Raw genomic sequence first — 11,955 nt, 5'->3', positions numbered from 1 at the left:
AAACGAGCCAGCCCAGAGCTCCTGGCTGGTGTGAAGAATTGCCTGGCTAAAGGATAATGAATGCCACAGCAGGAGACAGAGCGTTTCTCTGAGGCCGTTCATCCCCTTTATCACCCAGCTAACAAGCCCCAGAGAGCCTTTGGAGAGACTTCTCTGGAGCAGCACCATCCCTCAGCCGTGCTGCTGTCTGGGTGCTGGGCATCAGGGATAAAGAAAGTGCTCAGCAGAAAACCACAGACCACCCCTCCAAATAGCAGCCCTGAATTTGGGTGTCAGTGGTGGGGGCTGTGCTGTGGCTTTGCTGGCACGGAGACCGTGCCCTCCTTCGGACTGTGCCTGGTGCCACCTGAGAGATCCGGATGTGAAAGCAAAGCATCCATCTTCTTCTAAAGCACTTCTGGGCAGCAGCTGCAGCACCCTTAGGAGGATTTCTCTATCCTAACTCCCAGCTTGTCTAAGATTTCAGATTTATAAGGTTTATACAAGACCCAAGAGGAGTTTGGGGCCGCCGGCAGGGAGGTAAGTTGGTTCTGCTTCACTTGCAGCACAGCTGAGCCTGTGTGTGAGTCTTGTGTGAGGAGGAAAGGGCAGGAATGATGTGCTCTTCGTAAGAGCTAATAAAAGCTAATTCATCCCTTTGCTCCAAGACAGTGGGAAGCATTAGTGGCTGGCTGAGTGCCTCCTCCACTGCGGCAGCGTGCTGGGTGCCTCCGCCTTCCCTCTGGCTGGGGGCAGAGCGTGTCCGCCTGGGGAGGGGAAGGCGGCTCTGTCGGAGCTGCGCCGGCTGCGGCTGCCTCAGCAGGCTCTCTGTAGCTGGCGCCCCACTGAGAAGAGAACCCAGCCAGAAAACCTGGGCAGGTGGGCTGGAAATGAGAATGGACATCCTGCAGGCAATTTCCCGATGGACATAGAATCACAGAATGGATTGGGTTGGAAAAGCCCTCCGAGATCATCAAGTCCAACCCTTGGTCCAACTCCAGTCCCTTTACCAGGTCATGGCACTCAGTGCCACGGCCAAGCTCAGTTGAAAAACCTCCAGGGATGAGGAATCCACCCCCTCTCTGGGCAGCCCATTCCAATGTCTGATTACTCTCTCTGCAAAGAATTTTTTTCTGCTCTCCAGCTTCAATTTCCCCTGGCAGAGCTTGAGCCCATTGTGCCCCCTTGTCCTATTGCTGAGTGCCTGGGAGAAGAGACCAACCCCCACCTGGCCAGAACTTCCCTTCAGGAAGTTCTAGACAGTGCTGAGGTCACCTCTGAGCCTCCTCTTCTCCAGGCTAAACACCCCCAGCTCCCTCAGGCAATCTCTCATGCTGGGCTTCAGCTCCAAGGAAGTGCCTTTGCCTCTGTCCCAGGGCTTGGGCCACAGTTTGTGGGAGCAGAGAAAAGCACCATTCCTGATTTGACTGGGCTGTAGGAGACCCTGGAAAAGGCTGGAGCCATTTGTGCCCAAAGAGGTGAACAAATAGGTTGGAATACCTTCAACGAACAGCTTGTGTGCTCACCTGTGCGCCGTGTGTGCACGTACATGCTGTGCCATCCTGCATGCCCACCTGCCAGAGTGATTTGTGTCTGGGGCATGGGGCACAGTGGGTGAGCATCAAGTAGAACTAATTGCCAGTAATTGGAAATCTTGTCTTTTTTCCTCCTGTTTGCTTTCTTAATTTCTCCTTTTTCTCCTCTTCCAGCTTTAGCTGTTGAAGGATGCATTGAATGTGGTCTGTGGTAAGGAAAGGAAACAGGAGAGTTTGGGTTGTGTTTGGGTGTCCTCAGCAAATGCTGGTGGTTTTGTAGGGGCAAAAAAAGAGAAGATGCAAGCTTTGCAGATGAAGAGGGCAGAATGCCATGATGGGTAATTGGGTTGTTCCAGTGAGGGCAGCAACAGCAGGAGAGCAGCAGTTGGTGGGGATGGTCTGAAATGGGTTTGCACAACTGTGGAGCAGAGAAGAAAATGTGTCATGGATCCGGGGGTCTTCTTGAGTGTGAGCAGCACGCCAGCAAGAGGATTGTAACCCTAATTTTTTCTCAGTTGTTTTTACTAGTTGATCTCCAAGGATTTTAAAAAGAAGCTAACACCACAAATTGGAAAACTTCACATCTTGATGCTTCAGTGACAGGTCTAGAGCCAGCCAGAGGAACCTGTAAGTGCTGAGGCCTTGCTCTCCTCACAAACAATCTGCACTCCAGACCTTGGCCTCTCTCCCAGGCCCTTTGCACTGACCAAACTGATGATGGGCATCTCACTGGCAGCCAATCATGTCCCACAGGGTGGAGACAGGATGTGTTGCATCCTGTGGCCACTGCCATCAGCTGGACTACCTCTGGGAGGGAGGGTGGTGGCAGGCCAAGTGGCCCTTCAAAGTGGGGCTGAATTTATAGGGGTGCACTCTGATCCCAGTTCATGAGGCCCCTGTTCCTGGCCTGACCTCTCTCAGCATTTTGGGAGGAGTTCATTTACAATCTAGAAACATCTGGTGCTTTTTCTTCTCTTGCCCAGCACCATTGAGTGTCGAGTTGAAGGGAAACACAATACATCACCTTCCTCGTGGGCTGCCATTCAGCCAAGAGTAACAGAGATTAGCCTTCAATCACACAGGGGCCAGAGCTGAAGGAAACCTTCCCGAGGACACGCTGGAGAAACATTTTCATTAGCGGAGGAGAAGCTGACGGAGATGAAGTGGCCCTTCACCTCGGCTGCCAGACCTCTCGCCTGCCTGGCGTTAACAGGACGGGGAGATGCTAAGGGGGGAGCTGCTGCCAGCTGCGAGTCTTTAAGTGCTGTCTGCATCCAGATGTGAGGAACAGCTGTGACACAGCAAAGCACTGCTTTTAGAGCCTGGTGGGGGTGGGTTTGGTTTTGTTTTTTTCTCGTGCCTATGAGCACTCACTGCTGGAAGTGAAGTGACTCAGTTAAAAGGGGAAAATGGGTGCTGGGCCGCATGCCTGAATGGGTACCTTGGCACAGGCCAGAATACAATGTCCTTGGGTGATAAGGTCGATAGATCCAGGAGATACCAAAGCCTCTGCCTCCTGCAACACGTTTTACAAATTTAACAGGACTGCCTTTGTGGTAGTGGGGGCTTTCTCTGCTCCATGGAAAGCCATTCCAGAGGCCGCTATTGCAGCAGTTTGTTCTTAATCTGCATCCTCTAAGGCAGTTGAGGTGCCCAGGATTCGCTTCTGCTATTGATGTGTCCTTTGCGTTGGAGAAACACCCCCTGGACCCCAGCTGGGTGCCTGGCACAGACCTGTCTGTCCCAGTTAGTGGGAATTAGCCAGCAGGGTCCCTGCAGCCACATCTGCCGTGCCCCACCACCTCACCTCCCTGGGGCTGGCGTGCTCCTGACAAAGGCAGGCTCCATCTCTTTCACTCACGGCTGAAGGATGCCTTGCCTGATCCTATCTTGCAGGTTGGAGGGAAATCGTTTTAATTTGTGTGGCACATTCCTTTGGGCGGGAGGTGGGGGAAGAAAATGAAGAAGAAAGAAGAAACTCTGGCTATTCTGGGTATTTTTAGCTGTTTGCAAAGGACCATTAATATTTTTTTTAAACTCCCTGCAGACTGTTTTCTCTCAGGGGCTGCCTGTGGTGCTGCATTAACATCACATCTCTGAGGTGCAGGTAAGCAGGTTCTCAGTGCTCCAAGAGACTCCAACTCACAGGGAGCCTCATCTCTCTTCTCCCTGCTCCCTGTGTGCCCACCACATGCACAGCCCTCTGAGAAGGGACTCTCTGGCTGGGAGGGTGAAGACTCACAGATATTCATGCCTTCTGAGATAGGTTTTATCAGGAATGGGATTTGAGTTTCCTGAGCGGGAGGCAACACAGCCTGGTAGCCAGGGAATTTTGTTGCAGCACCAAATCAAATGTGGCTTCTGGTTTTTGGAGCATTCTCATGTTAAGGTACCTCTCACATCACCCTCCTCCCTTTCAGAACTGAAAGCAGCCAAAATGAGAGGAAAACCTGGCTCCTGAGCATTTTTCCCCACACACAATGCCTTCACCTGGCTTTCCCTTTTCTCCTCTAATCTCAGCTGGCTGAGTTTCAGTGCCAGCCTATTGAAAGGAAAGGCACGTGCTGGCTTATGGAGGGAGAGAGACCTGAGACAGGATAAATCTGGAGGCAATGAGATTGGAGGGAGGCAAGTCAGCTGCTCTGACACTTTTATTATGGAGCCAGGCTGCTTGGGAATGAATCTTTCTTGAAACGTGTTGCTGGATGACATTTCTAGCAGGTCTTGGCAGTAACCTTCTCCAAGCCTTGCTGCCCAGCCCCGTGCTGGCTTTTTCCTGGGACAAAGAGAAGGAATATCAGCTGGAAATGCCACAGGCTCCAGTCAGTTTGAAGACACCTGGACTTGGGCACCAGAAGCTCTTCAAGCTTTGATGATTTACAGCTGCATGTGTTGTTTTGCAGAGGAGTTGTTGGCTCTTGTGTTTCTCATTTCAGAAACAATGAGGATATAAGAGAGACCAAAATGAAATCCTCCTCAGAGTTGCCCAGAAGGATGGATAAATGCAAGAAAATATTATTCCATGGCTCTGGAAAAGGAAGATATACTTGCTAGGTAAACTGTTAATGAGGTACTGGCTCTGCTCTGTGCAGAGACTGGAAGCCAGTGGAGGTTTGGGGTTACAACAAGGGCTGGGCAGAGTTTGCTGCCCTCTCAGCTCCTTTCCTGTATCACTGTCAACTTAGATTTCACATCAAGAGGGTGATGTTATGCCTGGTGGTGACAACAGCAGAATGTCACTGGCAGAGGTGAAATCTCTCCCTCCATGAGGGTAATTCTCCCTTTCCCTTTCCCTTGGCTTATGTCACAACCGCTGGCTCCCAGTGCTGAGCGGGCCATGCACACATGCTGCTCAGGGGACAACACACACTGCTGAGCCTCGCTTTTCCTGCTGTCTGGGTAAGCAGCTCTGTGCCACTGATGCCTCTTGGCCGTGTGATGATCCAGGGCAGAGGGAAACCCTTTGTCACTGTCTGAGACAAACTGGGGCCACTGGAAGCTGCTGTGTTTGCCATCATGGCAGCACTGCACAGAGTGCTCCTCTGCTGTGCTGGCACACTTATATCATCATCAGGTTTGCCAGAGATGTCCTTTCAGAGCCCTGGGGACCATTTGTGCCAGGTCTGAGCTAGGTCAGGGTCTGAGGGGCAGACTTACACATGCTGATGGTTAATGTTCTCCATGGGCTGCCTCTCACCTCCTGTGTACAGGAACTGATCTTGTAGAAGTGTGCCTGTGCCCACCTGCTCTGGCAGCCCCTCTGCCAGCTTCTGTCCCCCAGGGCCACTTAGCAAAGCTTAGTGTTGTTCTGGGTCCAGTTTTCATTTTCCAGATGGTTACAGAGGAGAGAATGAAGGTAGTTGCTGCTGCCAGGCCATGCTAGAAAACAGGCAGGGGACCAGCCTCATAGTGCACTTGAAGATGTGAGAGTTTGATCTGACTCGGGTTATTTCTTAGCCCTGAACCTGTTGTATCTTTTCCAGCTGATTCCTGACCCTTTCTTTCCTTTGTTATTTTTTTTCCTTTTCTCCTCACCTCATGAAAAATGGCTTTCCCATCTGCATCTGCCAGGACTCTGCCGAGCCGGGGGAACGGCTCAGTGAATACACAACTGTGCGGTTGGACCGTGGCCCCCCTGACAGGCCAGAGATGAATTCCAAAAGTGCAGGGAGGAGAGCTGCTGCTGCCTCTGATGGTGGTTTTTCTTATCCCAGAGAGGTGTGAGAATCGCCTTTGGGAGCAGCACTTCCTTCTGCTCCTGTTCCGCCTTTACCCAGGATCAGTTCTCTGCCATCCATCATCAGATGAGCACTCTCCGCGCTCCCACGTCTCAGCTGCTGAGGGGAGTGCTGGGAAAGGGGGATACGGTTTTATCCTGCTTTTTATTACCATCCTTTTCCCTCTCCCTCTTGCATCCCACCTCCTTTGCCTGTTACAAGGCAATTGGCAGGCTGGGGCTGGAGGACACTTGGCCTTTGCTTGATGTTCCAGGTACTTTAAGAGACGTAGGGATAAGGTAGAGGGGAGAGGATTGTTTCAGAGAATATCCTGAGCTGGAAGAGGCCCACAGGGATCACTAAGTCCAACTCTTACCCCTGGACAGGACCCCCCAACAATTCTACCATGTGCCTGAGAGTGTTGTCAAACACTTCTTGAACTCTGGCAGACTTGGACCTGTGACCACTGCCCTGGGCAGCCTGTTCCAGTGCCTGGCCACCCTCTGGGTGAAGAATCTTCTCTTGATAAGTCCAGCCTAAACCTCTCCTGGCAGACCTTCATGCTATTGCCTTGGATCCTGTCATTGGTCACCAGTTTGACCTTACTCAAGGGACTTAAAATGTAATTTTGATTGGAATTTTTCAGGAATGTTGTGTGACTCCGTGTAAGATGCACTGAAAGCACCCAAGTTCTCCTGCAGGTCTCAGCCTCACTGTGTTCCCTTTTCTTGCCTCAGGTGACCAGTGCTGTGGGGCTCTGCAAGGAGGAATTCACCATCTCTGAGTTGTGTAACTCTGCAAGGTCACTCAGGTGCCAAAAGGAGCTGACAGCCTGCCCTGACAGCCCTGAATTTGCTGAGCTCTTCTCCTGCCTCTTGGCTTTCTGCAGTGAGGTACGCGAGCTGCTTCCCTGGCCTCGATGTGCAGACAAGCTTTGAGCCAGGTGGGCTCAGAGGAGCAGGCATGCAGCAAATGAAATGAGTCTCTCCATGCTCTTGCCACAGCTATCTGGTCAAAGAGGGAGAGCTTCTGGGTGGGCAGACCCCCACTTTGGCAGGAGGAGAGAGCAGGCAGCTTGAGCTGAGCTGGTTTTTTGACAAGCAGATGGATGTTCAGTGGGGACCCAAGAAAACCCTCTCGCTCCAGGCTGTGAGCCCTCCAAACCAAAGCGTTGTGCTGACACAAAGCTTCGCTCCGTTGATGCTCAGCCTGAATTGCCTCTTCCAGGCGCCTGATTTGGGACACAGCGACTATCCCCTCTTGCTACCAGCTCCCGGGAGGAGCCAGCTGCCTGCCTGCAACCAGGCAAGGATGGAGCCGGAACCGTGGAGCAGCGAGGAGGGAGGAGGGCGAGCGGCGGCAGATTCCTCCGGCATCTCCACACCGCGGGGCTCTTGGCGAGCGAGTGCTCGTCTGCTTTGAAAGCTCTTAGTGCTCCTGCAGGTGGGAGCCAATTTGTCTGCTTTCCTGCCCAGGTGCCATCTGTTTGTAGGATTGCCTGTGCTGTGGATGAGCACGAAGGGAATGGCGAAGGGAAAGGGCTGCTGGGCTGGGAAAGATGAGCCTAAAACTTTCCTTGGGTATCTTCAGCACTTCTGGCTGCTGTTGTTCCCTCTCCCCTGCATCGCAGTGGGGAAATCACAGCCTGTCATTTGGTGTTCCTGGAGCGTGGAGGGTAGCTGAGGCACTGCTAATAGCAAACTATCGTTTTAATGCTAATTTCCTACCATTAGCTCAGACTGGGGGAGGCTCAGCCTGGGTGGAGGGAAGCCATTAGCAGATGGAGAAAGAGGGATGTGTGGAGATTTGTTCTGCACCCCCAGAGGGATTTTCGGAGGGCAAATGATTAACCAGCATTGGGCAAAGTGGTAACACGAGCTGGGTTCAGCCTCGGGTGGATGTGGGAGGGAGGGAGAAGGATGCTTTGTTCCAAGTTGTCTTCCTCTAGGGATTTCCCGAGTGCTTCAGGCTTTGGCTTGAGTTTGGTGTTGGCTGCTTGTTGCCTCCCTCCGTGTGCTGTGACCCAAGGGATGCTCAGAGGGCTGGCAGGGTTGCAACTTGTGGCATCCTTGTCCTTTCAGCAAAGGAGCCAAGCAGGGTTGGTTTTAGCTACTGTCTTTTAGGGAGGAGCTTCCCAGTTCAGGAGCCTGGACATCCATGTTGGGTGATGGGCTTCAAAGCGGGGAAATTGAATTCACTCTTGAGATAACCAAGAGCTAAAAAAGAAACCTGCCCTTTTGCTATGGGAACAAACCCAGCTGTCCCAAGCTGGAGAGCTGGCAGGAGAAACCAGGTGCTGAGTTTGGAGTCTTGGAGAAATATGAACTCTTTCCTGGTCCTTTCCAGCAGTGGGCATTCCTACATCCAGCTGCTCCAGGACTGGTGTAGGTGCCTGAGAGCTCGGAGGGAGTTTGAAGAGGATGATTGGCTGCAGTGGGACTGTAAGGCCTGTTTGGGATTATTTGGGCAGCAGTAAGAAAGATTCCTCTACCATTTCTAGACCAGCTGGGAAACTTTGGGACTAAGAGGATGCAAGCTGTGCCTGGCTGGGAAGAAACTGGTTGCTTGCTGCTGAGAGACAGTGTTGTTTGAAGGCAAGGGCCCAGTAATGTCCTGGTCTGTGGTGTGACTTATCTTCTGAAGAGCCACCAGCCTGTCTGTGGTGATTTAGACCCTGGCTTCATAATTTCATATGGAAGCATACATGGATTTTTTTAAGCCCACTTAAAAGACTGTTTTAAAACTCTTTTGTCATCTAGCAGAGATGCCATGGAGGGACAAAAGCAACCACAATAAACCAGGAACTGGTTAAATGGCAAAGGGAGAGTAAACCAAGAAGGGACTATTCTGCCAGGAAGGCAATAGCACAAGGCTACATTAGCAGAAGAGCACTGCTCACTGTGGTTCCAGCTAGCATGTCCATCCCAGTGTGGAGCATGACTCACTGTTGTTTAAGAAGCTATTTCCATCTGAAAATGGCTCCTCCCTTTTCTAGAGGTTCTTCCCTGCCTTGGTTTAGAAGAGAAACAAAAAAGTGAAAAGCTGGTTGAGGAGACTGAAACCAACTTTCCCTCGAGTAGCTGAGCAAGGAAATCAGTGCCTTACGTGTTCCTAAGAATAATAAAATCGAGTAGTTGGGATGGGGGGAAAAAAGGTAAGAATCAAGTGGCACTGCTTTTCCCAGTTCAGCACTCTGAATAATGAGCCCACGAGCCAGAGGGAGAGCTCCTGAGAGAGGAGCTGTGTGAAGGAGATGGACACAACAAGTGTCTCGGCTGGGCCTGTATCTGAAGCGATCTCTCTCTAATTTTCTACATCAGTGAGAACACAGCACAGCACCATCAATCATAGTCAAACTCCCCTCAAAAGCCACCTCCTGCCTCTCCATACTGTGGGTCTCTACTCCCCCTGGGGACCGCAGGTGTCCTGGACAGCTGTGCTGTTGACATGTTCCCTCCTGAGTGGTTCTTCTCATGTTTCAGCCTGCTTGTGTTTCTGCTTTTCTCCTTCCTCCACCCCCAGCACCTGTTCCTCATCCCCAGATGTGTCTCCCTCTCATGGAATCAGAAAAGGCTAAATAGTCCTTTTATCCCCAGTGAGGAGAAGGTGTGGAGCTGCCTGTCCTGGGGAACTCGTTGTGTGCTGCCAGGGGGAGGGATGAGGGTGGTTTTGGTGCCTGTACTGCTCATCTGAGGAGGGGGAGGTTGGACTTTGCAGCTCCCCTTGAGGCCATCTGGGCACATTCTGAGGATTGCTGGTGGCAGGACTGGCTCCTTCACCCCAGCTCTGGACATGGAGCAGCTAAGGGTACAATCCTTCACACTGGGCTCCTGGTGCAATGCAGTAGTTTTTGGTCCCTCATTTCTGCTTTTGTGAAGTTTCCTCTGCTCCCTCCTGACCTGGCCAGGGATTTCCACCAGACCCAAGGGCACCACTTGTCAGGAACACAGGCTTCTCCTGGGCAGGTCCAGGTCAGACCCACTCCTATGCTGGTGGGACACAGGTCTGTGCTCGTGGCTCTTTCTTCTTCTGAAGCACAGACACAGCTGGTGGGTTTGGTGCTTGTTGCTTCTTCATCTCTCTCATGTGCTACACTGGGTGCTCTTGCTCAGCTGTGTGGCCCTTGGACCTACCAAAACCTGGCTGAATGCCATGACACAAAAGTGGCTTACAGCCCCATTTCTGGCTCTGTGGGCTCAAGTACCAGCTAGAAAACCAAGGACTGAGTGTCTTTCTTGAGCACAGGCCTAAAGAGGAGCATCTTCTGAAGAAACTTGCAATTGCCACCTCCCTCTCAGCCTCTTCACTGCTTGTGAGAGCTGCTGAGCATCCTTGACCTGTTTCTTAGGCACAGTTTCCTGCATGTATCAGCCCTGCTCCAGTGTTGTGGAGCTATTCTGTAATAGCTGTGTTGTTTACTTCCCAAGTGCCTGCCCTTTCTGTAATGAGCTGTAATTCATCCTGGTTTATACAGGGCTTGGAGATACCTGGAGCAAGGAGGGTTTGCCATTAAACCACCTTGTAGGCTGCTCCCTGGACCTGGGATTGCTGATCTCCTGGAGATGTAAAACAAGGAGGACAAGGGGGACCTGATGGAAATGGGGAATAATTACCTTGCAGGGTAAAATGGGCTGGCTGGGTCAGAAACTGCTGGGAGCTGATACGCAGGTGCAGATGGATGGTTACAGCAGGCAGGGCAGAGGGATGAAAGATGCCTTTTTAAAGCATCTGCCTGCCTCTCTTCCTCTGCTTTATAACCTGTTTTTATAGAGACTGCATGTGGAACACATTTTTTTATTAGCAGCTTGGGAGTGGAGAGTAATAAAGATTAATTTTTTAAAATAATTCCTTGCATTATCTTTTAATTTCCTGTGGCAGGGTTTGACTTCTAAATCTGCAAATGAACTTAACTGCTAATGTGCTCATCAGTTCGGAAGCAGCAGCCAAAGGAGTTGTGGGACTTGGTGAAGGTGGGAAAGCCCCAGGGTTGAGCCTGGCGTCCCAAGAGAGGCTGTTCCCTGGACAGAGGGACACATTCACATCCACAGCTGTATCTCTATGCCAGGAAAACTTGGAGAGATCTAATCCATACTACGGCTCATGGTGTCCATTTTGCTTCCTTCCATTGATGGTAAGGATGAAAGTTCCGTGAGGAGGAGGGAGGGAAGCCTGATGTCCCTCCTGTGGGGGATAGATCCTTGCTGGCCTCCACCCAAGATAGTGTGTCCTGTTGGCGCCTGTGCTGGGCTGTGTGGCATGGTGGGCGCAGGGGTTGTCCAGACCAGCTGGGCTTCAGTGGTCTTGCTGGCATCAGGGGAAGGTGGTTACAGGACTGGGGAAGGGGGAGATGTCAGGAAGGGGGGCAAAGTGTGAGAGTTGACAACACTGGGGATCTGATAGGAAAGGCTCTTCCTGCATCCACACTCTCCCTCCCAGCCTCCACAAGCATAGAAGACCTGATGCTCTTCTGGGCTTTAACCTGCTTGGTAGACTGGCTTGTGCTGGAGCTAAGCAGAAGTGATGTCCACCATACAGAGACCCCAGCCCCAGCTGAGTTTTCTCCAGCTTACTTTGACTACTGACCTCCTTTTCATAACTTGTTCTTCATCATATGGCCATGCTGGTGGCCCAAGTTTGCTCTGAACTTCTGCTCTCTCCATAGAGAATGTGGTAAAGGCAAAGAGCAGCCATATGGAGAACCAGCCACTGTACACAGGTATGAAAGCCACTGTAGCTCAAGTGCCTGCTGTGGGCTTTGTGAAGGTGGAGGGGAAAGGGAGAGCACAGCTGGAGTGTCCTGGAAAGGCATTTAACTGGATTACATCACTGGGATGAGAGTTTTTGTAGATGCCTGGGAGCACTGTGACCCAGACTTCTCCTGGTTCCCTCTGCCAGATGTCATCTGGAGCAGGCTCTGTGCACACCTGGGTGTCTGTGTGCCTTGGCAGCCCTGCAGGTCAGCTCTGCTGACCCAGCATGGGAGGGCTGTGCTCTCCCTCCTCATAGTGCTTGGAAGCATCACTCTCTATAACTTCCTGAAGGAAAGTTCTGGCCAGGTGGGGGTTGGTCTCTTCTCCCAGGCACTCAGCAATAGGACAAGGGGGCACGATGGGCTCAAGCTCTGCCAGGGGAAATTGAAGTTGGAGAGCAGAAAAAAATTCTTTGCAGAGAGAGTGCTCAGGCATTGGAACGGGTTGCCCAGAGAGGGGGTGGATTCCCCATCC

General features: G+C 51.8%; 1 long non-coding RNA gene across 1 annotated transcript; it reads left to right on the top strand.

Annotated features, from left to right (window-relative positions):
• Positions 1-1,546: 1,546 nt before the first annotated feature.
• LOC139676307 (uncharacterized) lies at positions 1,547-7,608 on the top strand. Its single transcript, XR_011698634.1, has 4 exons — positions 1,547-2,794; positions 3,562-3,621; positions 4,451-4,568; positions 6,469-7,608. It is a non-coding gene; the product is annotated as an uncharacterized lncRNA (long non-coding RNA).
• The last annotated feature ends 4,347 nt before the right edge of the window (positions 7,609-11,955 follow it).

Source organism: Pithys albifrons, chromosome 10, assembly GCF_047495875.1.
Source record: "Pithys albifrons albifrons isolate INPA30051 chromosome 10, PitAlb_v1, whole genome shotgun sequence".
Classification (NCBI taxonomy): Eukaryota; Metazoa; Chordata; class Aves; order Passeriformes; family Thamnophilidae; genus Pithys; species Pithys albifrons.
This window is presented reverse-complemented; position numbering and strand designations above follow the sequence as displayed.